The sequence below is a fragment of the Nerophis ophidion genome, linkage group LG23 (genome assembly GCF_033978795.1).
Source record: "Nerophis ophidion isolate RoL-2023_Sa linkage group LG23, RoL_Noph_v1.0, whole genome shotgun sequence".
NCBI classification, from domain to species: Eukaryota; Metazoa; Chordata; class Actinopteri; order Syngnathiformes; family Syngnathidae; genus Nerophis; species Nerophis ophidion.
In genome coordinates, this window is record NC_084633.1 from 6363918 (window position 1) to 6376089 (window position 12172).

General features: G+C 42.1%; 1 long non-coding RNA gene across 1 annotated transcript in view; it reads left to right on the forward strand.

Moving 5' to 3' along the window:
• The first annotated feature begins 11424 nt into the window (after positions 1-11424).
• LOC133541475 (uncharacterized) overlaps positions 11425-12172 on the forward strand; it is an 87869-nt gene continuing 87121 nt past the window's right edge. Inside the window, exon 1 of the long non-coding RNA XR_009803888.1 lies at positions 11425-11613. This is a non-coding gene — a long non-coding RNA (uncharacterized LOC133541475). The remainder of the gene's footprint in view (positions 11614-12172) is intronic.

Sequence of the window (12172 nt, forward strand, 5' to 3'; positions counted from 1 at the left end):
GTTCTGGATAAACTAGGATATGTATTTTATGTCATGAGTATTCTGCACACTCCCGATAGCAACTGCCGCTGTGGTCAAATTTGGAATTCCCACAAAACACATTTTAAGATATTCCACACTCCACTGCCATCTGGCAGCTAAAGTGGATACTGCATGCCCCAAATTTGTCACGTTTCATGTCTCAGGTTATCTGCAACGAATGGGTCCATATTAGTCCCTGTATATTTACTAATTGTACTACTGAATTAAAACATAAAATAGTTACAGTATTTTGTAATAATTGTAGATTTCTAGTATTCTTTTTAGGAAGACCAGAGAGCAGGGCATTACAATGGTCTAAACGACAGGAAATAACAACGTGCATTATTGAGCATTTCTGTGTTACATGTGGACTCTGGCTATGTTCTTAGTCAACATTCAATCAATCAAAGTTTATTTATATAGCCCTTGATCACACAAGTGTCTCAAAGTGCTGCACAAGCCAGAACGACATCCCAGATCCCACATCAGGGCAGGAAAAAATTGGATACAATGAGATCCCCCGTGCGATCCAGTACAATAGAAGTCTAAGTGGCTCTAGTTAATAGTGTGAGAGTCCAGTCCATAGTGGGGCCAGTAGGGAATCATCTTCAGTGGAGACAAGTCAGCAGCGCAGAGACGTCCCCAACTGATGCACAGATGAGTGGTCCATCCCGAGTCCCAACTTTGAACAATGAACAGCTAGCGCGGCATCTGTGTTCACCTAATAAAACTCTCCACACTGGAAAGGGGGGTAGAGCAGAAAAGAGACGGCAGATCAACTGGTTTAAAAGGCTAGCGTATACAAGTTTTAAGATGGGACTTAAATGCTTTTACTGAGGTAGCATCTCTAACTCCTTCCAGACTACTGGAGCCGGAATAGAAAAGCAAACATACAAAAACTCAGGATTGTATTCGATTTCCATTCTTGGGGTGACGTTTCTATTCAGAATCACTTCCTGAATCAACACGAATCTCGATTCAAACCGATTCTCGCAAAATATTTGTATTGATTACCATGAATTGATTTACATGGACTCCGACTTAAACAAGTTGAAAAACTTATTCCAGTGTTACTATTTAGTGGTCAATTGTACGGAATATGTGCTGAACTGTGAAATCTACTAAAACAAGTTTCAATCACTCAATGATTGGATTAAAAATGTTGCTAAAAGCTTTTCAAAACAGGTTACAAAAGCTCCTCTTGGATAATGACGTAAGTGCGAGTAAACGAGTAGATGGCATATAAAAAACTATTTCAAAAACTGTATTCCTATACATCAGGGGTAGGGAACCTAAGGCTCTCGAGCCAAATGTGTCTCTTTCCATGACTGCACCTGGCTCTCAGATAAATCTTAGGTGACATTGCTTAACACGGTAAGTAATAAGTAATTCCGCTGGTAATCACAGTGTTAAAAATAACGTTCAAAATATAAAACCTCCTCTTGCATTTTAATCTATTTATCCGTTTTCTACCGCACCTGTTCAAAAAGTCGTATTAATGGAAATACGGATTTTATGTATTATTGGTTAGCTTCACAATAATAATATTATCAAAAAGAATAAGAGATTTATTGTACTCTAAAAATGTTGGTCTCACTTAAAAATGCACACGTTTACCATATTTTTCGGACAATAAGGCACAGTTTTTTTCATAGTTTTGCCGGGGGTGCGACTTATACTCAGTAGCGACTTATGTGTGAAATTATTAACGCATTACCGTAAAATATCAAATAATATTATTTTCATCAGATTTATCGATCAGGAGTGACAGATTACTTGGTAAACTTATAGCATGTTCTATAAGTTATTTGAATGACTTTTACCATAATATGTTACGTTAACATACCAGGCACGTTTTCAGTTGGTTATTTATGCGTCATATAACGTATACTTATTCAGCCTGTTGTTCACTATTCTTTATTTATTTTAAATTGCCTTTCAAATGTCTATTCTTGGTGTTGGGTTTTATCAAAATAAATTTCCCCAAAAATGCGACTTACATATATTTTTTTCCTTCTTTATTATGCATTTTCGGCATGTGCCACTTATACTCCAGAGCGACTTATACTCCGAAAAATACAGTAGTTGTATTCAGTGTTAAGAAATACTTAATGGCTCTCACGGAAATGCATTTTAAAAATAGTTGGCTTTCATGGCTCTCTCAGTCAAAAAGGTCCCCTGCCTTAAAGAGAAATGTTTTTCAAAAAATCATAGTAAAATAGAAAAATAATACATTAAAAAAATGTGATAAATAATAATAATACAAAATCTATCCATTTTTGCAATCACGGAAAAATTTGAATTCAGACCAGACAACCAGACTATATGTGCAAAGGCACCTCAGTTGCGATATGTAACTCTTTTCTAATTCCCCAGAACAACCCAATGACTTCATTGCAAGCCATCCATAGCAATAAAACAGAAAGTCAATCCTCTTGGCTCCTGCATGTTTCATCGTGACTAACCTTTACCTCTCTACCCCTAACCTGGAGATCTGACCTCCCCTGGAGGTCTGTCCACCGCCAGGCCTGCCATGCTCCACTTGTAGCTCATCACGCTATGAACCCCAGCTGACAGCACCACGACCTTGTTGTCTACTCGGTGCAGCAACAAGGTGGTAACTGCTAAAATGTCTCCTGGTATTTGAAACTTTGAATAACAACATGTTACAAATGACTAGATTTCGTTAGTAAGTGAGTATCCCTGCAGCTTTTCTATCTATCACCCGAATATCTCTAAGCTGACTCAGATGCTCATGACAGGGTAGATGACATATATATCCCATAATAGCAAGGCACCCTCCACCCGCCTTTGCTACTAGACCGTGCATGATGTATGGCCATAGGTTGCAGCTGCAAAGATACAGAACATTAAAATTTCAGGGAGGCATAACCTCTCTGAGTACCCTTATAAATTTGAAATGTGCTCTAGTCCTTCATGAAGGCCTTTCTGGTGTGTGTGCCAGGGAGAGAGGGCATTCACGTGTGTATGCATGTGTGTGTGTGTGCAGTCTGTAATTACCCTGCTTCTGAAAAGACACACATTGTGAAGAAATGGCAGAAACGGGGGGGAAATAAATATCAGATAACTCAGAAAAAGCTAATTATGATCATTTGGACTGTCAAAGGGGCGTCGTAAAGGTTTCGGCTCCTATTCGTGGTGATTAGAGGGAAGTGTGTATATTTGGCAACACACGTGCACCCACTCGCAAAAACAATATTGCAGACGCCTTTGAGGCGAGATGGAAAACTAGGGTTAGGCTTTGAAAGGAAATGTCGTCTTCCACCGGTTTTCAAAATGGATTGACCTTATTTGTGTGATTATGGTCAATTTAAAGCAGTGAATTTAAATTGTCACATGGAAGGCTGTGAATAGACTTTTAGGAATAATATTTATTTGTTGACGGTGAAAGTTAAATTAGTGCCATGATCCGTGGCCCAGATTATGTGTTGTTATATTCTGTTAGTTTTGGACTCCCTTAGTTCCTGTTTTTGTGCACCCTTGTTTGTTTTTAGTTACCATGGGTGCTTATTGTTTCAACCTGTCTCTGATTGGTGCTCAGGACGCTCACCAGTTTCCCGAGCACTAATCAGAGGGACTATTTAATCCTGCCTTTGCCGATCAGTCGGCCTGGCTTCATTGTTTGCTATATGCAAGCTGTTTCATTTGGTCTTCGTGTTTCTTAGCTCATGATTCCTGCTCTAAGTTTTTTCCTTAGCTTAGCACACATACCATTTGCTTGTTTTCTGTTTTTGGTACTAAGCGTTATTTTTGATGATTAAATCATATTCCTACCTGCACGCATTGTCCGGAGTGGTCCGTCTGCATCCGGGGGGAACAAACCCGGCAGTAAGCTGCGACTCCCCTCACATCCCCCCAAACCCACCCCGCCGTGACAACTAGCCTGTACTAAGGATGGGTGATATGCCCTCAAATCTACACTATATTGCCCAAAAGTATTTGGCCACCTGCCTTTACTCACATTTGAACTTCAAGTGCCATCCCAAGGAATTGTCCAAAATGTTTTTGGTATCCTGGAGCATTTAAAATTCCTTTCACTGGAAATAAGGGGCCAAGTCCAACTCATAGAAAAATAACCCCACAACATAATTCCTCCTTCACCAAATTTCACACTTGGCACAATGCAGTCCAAAATATAGCGTTCTCCTGGCAACCTCCAAACCCAAACTCGTCCATCAGATTGCCTGATGGAAAAGCGTGACTCATCAGTCTAGAGAACGCGTCTCCACTGCTCTAGAGTCCAGTGGCGATGTGCTTTACACCACTGCATTTCACGCTTTGCATTGGACTTGGTGATGTATGGCTTAGACAAAACACTCGGCCATGGAAACCCATTCCATTAAGCTCTGCGTACTGTTCGTGGGCTAACTGGAAAGTCACAAAAAGTTTGGAGCTCTGTAGCAACTGACTGTGCAGAAAGGATTTGCACTATGCGCTTCAGCATCCACTGAGCCCTCTCTGTCAGTTTACGTGGCCTACCACTTTGTGGCTGAGTTGCTGTTGTTCCCAAACTCTTCCATTGTCTTATAGTAAAGTTGACTTGGAATATTTAGGAGCAAGGAGATTTCACGACTGGATTTGTTGCACAGGTGGCATCCTATGACAGTTCTACGCTGGACCGCCCAGAATCGGGACCCAAGATGGACCGCTCGCCTGTGTATCGGCTGGGGACATCTCTGCGCTGCTGATCCGCCTCCGCTTGGGATGATTTCCTCTTGGCTCCACTATGGACGGGACTCTCTCTACTGTGATGGATCCACTTTGGACTGGACTCTCACGGTTGTGTTGGATCCACTATGGATTAAACTTTCACAGTGTCTTGTTAGACCTGCTCGACATCCATTGCTTTCGTTCCCCTAGAGGGGGGGGGGGGGGGGGGGAGGTCCTCTCCAAAGTTTCTCATAGTCATCATTGTCACCGAAGTCCCACTGGGTGTGAGTTTTCCTTGCCCTTATGTGGGCTCTACCGAGGATGTCGTTGTGGTTTGTGCAGCCCTTTGAGATACTAGTGATTTAGGACTATGTAATAATCATTGATTGATTGATTGATTAATCATTTGGATGGGTGGCCAAATACTTTTGGCAATATACTGTATATATTGTAGCCTCTTGCATTAACGACATATATCACAATTGGCATGTAAATGACAGTAACACCATTTTAAAACGGGTTACAAAGGCTCCGGAATGGGTTGCTGATGTGTGGAAACAAATTACATTATCCACACTTGTGTTAAAATGTAATGAGCACTTATTCTTCTGTTGTTTGGATACTTAACATTAGCTTTGAGCCAAAACCACATACTGATCATACCGATGCTTATACCGATGTAAGAACATTGGAATGAGAATGTTCAAGATCACGTATGACACATCATGGATATTCAAACTCTTCGTTCTGCCACACAATACCCAAATGCTAACGAGGGGAAATTCTATTTCAATGACTGTCATTGGCAATGACAGTAGGATTGCTCTTTTGCATCTCAAATTTGTTTTTCTCACAACAATAACCTTTCCCAGGCACTCCCACGTGGTGTTGGGAGTTTAAATATTTGAGGTTCTGGGACCAGCTGCTACACGAGATCTGACAAAAATATAAACGCAACACTTTTGTTTTTGCTCCCACTTTTAATGAATTGAACTCAAAGATCTAAAACGTTTAATATAAACACAAAAAAACCTATTCCTCTCAAATATTGTTCACAAATCTGTCTAAATCTGTTAGTGAGCGTTTCTTCTTTGCCAAGATAATCCATCCCACCTCACAGGTGTGGCATATCAAGATGTTGATTATACAACATGATTATTGTACAGTTGCGCTTTAGGCTGGCCACAATTAAAGGCCACTCTGAAATGTGCAGTTTTATAACACAGCACAATGCCATAGATATCGCAAGTTTTGAGGGAGCGTGCAGTTGGAATGCTGACTGCAGGAATTCCCACCAGAGCTGTTGCCTGTAAATTGAACGTTCATTTCTTTACTATAAGCTGTCTCCAAAGGCGTTTCGGAGATTTTGGCAGTACATCAAACCGGCTTCACGCATGTATCCACACCAGCCCTGGACCTCGGGATCCAGCAGGTGCACCTCCTTGATCGTCTGAACTGCTGCAACAATTGGTTTGCATAACCAAAGAGTTTCTGCACAAACTGTGAGAAACCGTCCCTGGGAAGCTCATCTGCATGCATGTCGTCCTCACCTAGTCTTGACCTGACTGCAGTTCGTCGTCATAACCGACTTGAGTGGGCAATTGGATGGCCTCTGGCACGTTGGAGAGGTGTTCTCCTCACGGATGAATCTCGGTTTCACTTTTCAGGGCAGATGGCAGAAAGCGTGTTTGGCTTCCTGTGTGGCCCATGGTTGGGGTGGCATTATGGTAAGGCCAGGCGTATGTTATTTTGAATGCACAGAGTTACCTTGACGAGATCCTGAGGCCCATTGTTGTGCCATTCACCCAACACTATCACCTTATGTTGCAGCATTATAATGCACAGCCCCATGTTGCAAAGATCTCTACACAATTCATGAAAGCTGAAAACATCCCAGTTCTTGCATGGCCAGCATACTCATCGGACATGTCGCCCTTTGAGCATGTTATGGATGCTGTGGATCGGCGTATACGACAGAGTGTTCAAGTTCCTGCCAATATCCAGTAATTTTGCACAGCCATTGAAGAGGAGTGGACCAACATTTCACAGGCCACAGTCAACAACCTGATCAACTCTATGCGAAGAAGATGTGTTGCACTGCGTAAGTCAAAATGGTGGTCACACCAGATACTGCTTGTCTATAGTTTTCAATAATCATGCGGTTTAATTAACATCTTGATATGCCACACCTGTGAGGTGGGATGGGATGTTTTAGCAAAAAAGAAGTGCTTAGATTTAGACAGATTTGTGAACAATATTTGAGAGGATTAGGTGTTTTGTGTGTATAGTAAAAGTTGTACATCTTTGAGTTCAACTCATAAAAATGGGTGCAAAAACAAAAGTGTTGTGTTCATATTTTGTTTAGTATGAGACTAGATTTGAGCAATCTAAGTCTACAAGCATGAACTGATGCAGCCTACTTGGATGAGGCGAAACGTCTTCTAAGACAAACCAAACAGTCCAGTTGCAACCGATTGAATGCCCTGAGAAGATCATTGAATGATCAATTTTTTGATCACGATTACAATCAGACAATCCACCTATTATCTTCCTCCAAGAGACGCAAGGACAACTCTATTCAAGTTCCAACTCAAACTTTTCTTTTTTCCTTTTTCGTTGGTTGGGTGCTTCATTTCAATAGGTTCAAATGGAATAAAGAATAATCTGACATCAAAGAGTGTTCACATTTTAAGCATTTTGAATTGAATGAAGACAAAAAATAAACTTTTAGAAAAAGTTTTAACTTTTAACAAAATTGTAACATCTTTATATTATACTTTTAATTTACCAAACTCCAAAGTTTAATAATATCTTAATGAAAACTCATTTAACACAAAATCAATAAAGTAAGTGTTGCAGTGAAGTCATTGACAAATTACACAGTAGATAAACTTAACTATAGTAAGCAATATTTAAATACCACGAAAGGAAAGAAAACATTTTACCAACCCGGTGGGGTGTCTAGACTATTTTTTCCAGGGCTGGCACCCATATAACAGTCATTCTACCCCAGGAGCAGCTGTAGCTATTATGGTAGTTTACCACGGATAGGATACCACCAACATGTGTGTATGACAATTGCTGACATTACCTGTGTAATGTTTATATTGTTGCTGGCTGAGTAACAACAATATGAATGTTGCACGGAAAATTTCTCTGCCAGTTTTATGCATGCCACAGGGATTCTTCTTTTGTGTTTCTGCACCTGCGGTTCCCACACAAGGTTGCAGCATGGTTTGTCAACTTTGTCTGCTCTCATTTTCTCGCACATTTGACCCTCTGATGTTTTATGTACCTATACTCTGTCCTCCTTCTGTCTAGGCCTGCTGTGTGTGTGTGTGTGTGTGTGTGTGTGTGTGTGTGTGTGTGTGTGTGTGTGTGTGTGTGTGTGTAAGTGTGTTTGTGTGTGTGTGGGTGTGTGTGTGTGTGTGTCAGACAACTTGCAACAGTTAGTGCAAAATACAAATACAGTATGTCAAATTTCCTCTAATAAAGGTAAATTGTAACATTCATAAACCTTTATTCAAATTTAAAATTCTCATTCAAATCCACTCTTTACATTGCTGGCAACAGACTAATTTAAAATATTACACAGTATGCCCTAAGGAATATTTGTTACGTCTGGATCGCATTTTACTGAGCAGATCGTTCTCCCAAGATGCAGCAGGAACTCCGGAGGCATCGTGCAGGTAAGACAGTGATTTATTGTCCATAAATCAATCAACGTACCAACAAACACAGGAATCAAAAGCACGGGTAACAAACGTAATGTTTCACAAAGCAAACAAGACAGCCAGACAGTGTGTGGCGAAAAAAAGGAATAAGTAGCTCTGATTAGTGCCCAGGAGCAAGTAAGCATCCCGAACAGGCAGGTGAAACTAATCAGCACCCATGACAACTAAAACACAAACCCAGTGATGCTAAAAAACAGAACTGAAGGAGTCAAAAACTAAACAAAACATGATCCAGGCAACAGATAATCATAGTATTTGCACAACAAATAGATTAACTGGACAATACTAGAATCACGGTGGATCAACAAAAAGCTGGTGGGACTGAAGTAACATTCAACACAAATGAATGGGCCTGTTTTTGTGTTGGCAGGCAGACACTTTCAACACGCTTGTGTAAAAATAACTTTCCTAAAATCTATCCATCCATTTCCTACCGCTTGTACCTTTTGGGAAAATGACGTATGCTTAGTGAAGGCCCACGGACGCCTGGAACTGGTCGCTCTTTGCTGGTCATCATCAATCAAAAAAGAATGCCCATTAAACCGGATTTGTGCACGGCGGTTAACATTGCCTACCGATATCTGCGCACACTGCGCGCCGGTTAAGATTGTCTGCCACCCCAATATGTGGGTCCGGAGAAGATTGGCCGCCACTACAACATGAAGTATAAACAATTACACATTGAATATTAGGTGTTTGTGAACCATTCCTACCTTGTTTTCTTCCCTGACAACCTCTAAAGTTTTGCAAACCATTAAAAATATCTCGCCATCCATTTTCCACCTATGTATCTTAAGCAACTAAAACGTGTTTTGCATATTACCCGTCAGGCAATTAGTAAACGGGTGTATTTTTGACTTGTCTATGGTGCTATTAGACATTTATAATGCTCATACCGTTCAGTGGGTGGGTTGTGTGCTTTTTTTTCACTCGTTTTAAGGTTCTGTGTTAGAATTAGATCATGAGTTGGAAAGGTTGTCAAAATGTGTACCTGTATAATGAGTCTTTGCTTGATTCAGTACCAATTTGTGTGTGGTCAATAATAATTGTGTTGTGATCCGCTGCCCGGATCATGTTTTGATTTAGATTTTTGAGTCTTTTAGTGTTTTCTTTTTGTTTTGGACTCATTCAGTTCCGGTTTGTGCTCCTCTGTGTGTGTGTAGTATTTCCTGTCTTTAGTTCCTGTCAGCGGTCTTATTTTGTCTGTTTCCTGTTTCTTTTCCCCTGTGGGCTGTTTCCCCTCAGTTGTGGCTGACTGGCACCTGGCCACACCTGGCGTCAATCAGCCCGATCCTATTTGAACCTGTTTTGTCCTCCAGTCGAGTGCTGGATTATTGTCGATGTCTCTTCTGTATTGTTGCTCCTGTCGTGCCGTGCCGTGTTGTGTCAATATCAGTTCTACTTGTCGTTCCTACTGGGCTTGTCATTGCAGCATAGCGGTAAGCTATATTCGTTAGATAATAATAATAATAATAATAATAATAATGGATTAGATTTTTTATCTCGCTTTTCTATTGTTAGATACTCAAAGCACTCACTGAGAAGTGGGAACCCATCATTCATTCACACCTGGTGGTGGTAAGCTACACATGTAGCCACAGCTGCCCTGGGGTAGACTGACGGAAGCGTGGCTGCCAGTTTGCGCCAACGGCCCCTTCGACCACAACCAATCATTCATTCATCATTCATTCACCAGTGTGAGCGGCAAGGGGGGCAAGGGTGAAGTGTCCTGCCCAAGGACACAACGGAAGCGATTTGGATGTCAATAGGTGGGAAGCGAACCTGCAACCCTCAGGTTTCTGGCACGGCCGCTCTACCCACTACGCCATGCCGCAGATGTTTGTAGCTTACTGTTTTTTGTTCCACGTTTCCAGTTTGCTTTCATATTACAAGTACGACTTCTGTTTCCTGCTCGATACCTGCTAGCTTCCACATTAGGCTCGTTATCTTCTAGCTCACATGCTAGCTCTTTTAGTTTGTTATCCGCCTCATGCGCGTCCTTTGTTAGTACCCTTGTGTTTGTTCTTTTTCTATTGTTTTAACTAAATCATGTTTTCCTATTTTATGCCTGCCTCCATCTCTGCATCTTGGGGTTCGTCACAAACTAACTTGGACAAATTGATGTGTCCTACAAGGTTTGGGCGGAGTACCAAATTTCAATATTTTTCATTTCATGTTTGAAAAATGAACTTGGGACAATCTGCGGACGGTAGTTTTGGGGAGCCGCAAATTAAGCAATGTGTTGGCGTAGCACTCAATGGAGCTCGAGTGATACAAGAAAACTGCTTTATATCGTTTCGCCTTTGAGTGGGGTGGCACCTGGGCTGGCCTGTCAGATTCTAGGGGTGGCACCCCCTAGACAAGCCACTACACCAACCATTAGTGTCTTTGGATTGAAGCTTGGAGGAGACTTAGCGCTTCTTTCCTCTGGAGTGTCTCTGGTTGAATGACTGAGCTTCTCCCAGTCCTTTTCAAGTGCTCTACATCAGAGATGATGACGGATTAGGCCGGCAAGCACCTGTTTGCTGTCCCTGCTGCACCCTGGGAAATGTAGTACACAGATCAGTGTCCTAAGATTCAGCTCAACAATGGCACTGTAACAATACACATTAAGTATTCAAAGCATTTCCGTTTTCCCTTTTATGACATAGGGCACATTTCAATTCGCCCTCGTCTTTGCGCTCTGCTGGTTGCGCCTCCGTGAGCGTGTTTTGGGACGTGGCCACGGCCGCGCATTTCCAGGGGTGCGCTGGAAGCGGGTCTGCCCTGCGGCAGGCGGCAGCTGCAATCATTCACCGGCAATCTACGCACCTGTCGCTAATGAGAGGTCCTGCCCTCAAAAGCCTACTCAACCTGCTATTAGGCGCAAGAACATAATCATCTCTTATCGGATTAAGCATCCCGTGCCTGGCTTCCCTCCCGCATACTTGATCTCTCTCAGTGTCTTCCCAGTTCCCGTGTCAGATCTCCCTTTCGTCTTCCCGCAGTACTTCTCGTGTCTTCCGTAATCGAGCTGTGTGCCTCGACTCCCCTTTGGACTTTGGACTGCCTATATCGATCCTCGACCGCCGCTTTGGACACGGACCTCTTGGCGCCTCTCTCAGCCCCACGGACCACCCGCCTGTCTCACGGACTTTCTTCTATCCAGCCCCTTTGGACTTATCCGCCTCCTCACTCAACACTCAGGGTAAACACTCAACTAGTAATTTCCACACAGTCTCACACCACACACCCCTTTTGGATTAGTCACACTCCATTATATTGTTTAGTTTATATTCATCGTTTTGTTGGTTATTATATGTATTTCTTAATGTTAATGGTAAATGGGTTGTACTTGTATAGCGCTTTTCTACCCCATTTTAAGGACCCCAAAGCGCTTTGACAGTATTTCCACATTCGCCCATTCACACACTCATTCACACACTGACGGCAGGAGCTGCCATGCAAGGCGCTCACAAGGACCCATCAGGAGAAAGGGTGAAGTGTCTTGCCCAAGGACACAACGGACGTGACTAGGATGGTAGAAGGTGGGGATTGAACCAGTAACCCTCAGATTACTGGCACAGCCACTCTACCAACTTCGTCACGCCGTTAATGTATATAATAATTACATAGAACAATGTTTTCCCCTTGGGGTTCTGTGCGTCAACTCCCTCCTGAAACAAAACAACATATGTAAACAAAACGGATAGTTTTTTTTTCCGTGTTTTTTTTTTTTTGCCTGTGTGTAAAGACTTATTTCCTAA